This window comes from Macrobrachium nipponense, chromosome 27 (genome assembly GCF_015104395.2).
Source record: "Macrobrachium nipponense isolate FS-2020 chromosome 27, ASM1510439v2, whole genome shotgun sequence".
NCBI classification, from domain to species: domain Eukaryota; kingdom Metazoa; phylum Arthropoda; class Malacostraca; order Decapoda; family Palaemonidae; genus Macrobrachium; species Macrobrachium nipponense.
This window is the reverse complement of record NC_087216.1, coordinates 11,627,189-11,628,950: the sequence shown is the minus strand read 5'-3', so window position 1 is coordinate 11,628,950 and position 1,762 is coordinate 11,627,189.

Sequence of the window (1,762 nt, the reverse complement as noted above, 5' to 3'; positions counted from 1 at the left end):
TTATACAGATCACTTATACTGTTAAGCATTACGGTATGAACTAGCTTAATTAATAACTGAACATATTCCAACATTTAGATCTATACTGAAATATGTTATCTTTATGGAGATGAGGCGTGGATATTAAGTGCAAATGAAAGAAGAATGGTAGAGGCTGTTAAGGTGAGCTGTTTTTCGCAGTACATTCGTCGGTAAGAATTGAAAGGAGAGAATTGAGCCTGGGGTGATGGGATGGCTCAGGTGTTGAGATGGTTTGGTCATGTGGGAAGGATGGAAGGAGAGTAGATGGTGAAAGTTTGTATGGTTGATATTCACATTTATTAAATGCTATAGTTCACGTCTTTTCTCCTCGAGTTGCTCAATAATCACGTTTAGTGAGTTGTAGAATGATGATTTTGCAGACGGTAACAAGGCTGTCAAGCAAAATAGATTATACAATAATGTAACATGTTTTTATTTAACAGTATATTACATTTTGAGTTTATGCGCAAGTCCAGTAATTTTGGTTAATTATATTTTTCCTGGTTTTCAAATGATGGTAATTCTCGAGAGCAATTGTTTAAAACTACTTTTAGTTGGTTTTCACCCTGGATGCCATTCTGGCAGCTTCAACGGCAGTTTTTGTGTGTACTACATTTTATAATTGAATAGCCATTGTATCGGACGGAAATAAAGGTTTATCATTATTTCTCGGACCCGGACGAGAGAGTAAAAATGGAAATCCGGGGCGCCATCTTGGGAACAAGTGGATTCCGATGACTATTCGATTCGCCTTTGTAACCAACCACCGAGTTTTTGATGACCCCGACTTAGGACCCCGAGAGACTCTCTCTCTCTCTCTCTGCTCTCTCTCTCTCTCTCACTCTACTGTCGCCGTCGTGTCTCTGATAATTTTTTGATTGATTTCAACCTCGAGTTTGTTTTCTCGAATTGTAAGTGGTGTCCACATTTACATCAGCAACAACAGCTTTTTCTGCTTTGCTATATTTTTTTATTATTTTTTTTTTTCGTCGATGTCCTTTTGCCACTTCAGTTCTTTGTTATTTCAGCACAATGTAAATTTTTTTAAATTAAAATAACGCCCCTTGTTTGTATATTTTTAATTTTATGATATTTTATATATTTTTTCGCCATCTTGTCTGTAGGTGAGTTTGAAATGCATCAGAGACGAAATGCGATGCCTTTGCCATCTGTGGATAGGTCTCTCTCTCTCTCTCTCTCTCTCTCTCTCTCTCTCTCTCTCTCTCTCTCTCCCTTTACGGGGTTAAATCACTCTCGGATTGTCGTCACTTCGCCATCTCAAGATTTAAAGGGGTACAGGTAATACACCCCCTCCCTTCCCCTCCCCATCACCTCGGTGATTTATGTCATGGAACATGGCGAAGGTGTTGGCGGGTAGGGGGGAAGGGGGGGTGGGCGTTTGCCGGGTATTGGTGATGTTGAATGTACCCAGGGTTTCGGGAATACTGTCGCTTGGAAGAATATCCATCATGTATTTTTTTGTTTGTGATATATATCATCTTTACAGATTTAAATATTTACCCCTCTTTCTTTGTCTCGGTAATTTTCGAAGTTAGAAAGTAAATGATCAGCTTTTAATACACGTACGACGATTGTTAGAAGCGTTAGAAGGTTCCATTAATGAGACGAAATTGTTTGGATTATTCCGAATAGGACAATTTTTTTTTTTTGTACTCTATAAATCTATATATTTAAATCTAGCGTACATCATTATGCATGAAATAACGCATGTGTCATGATT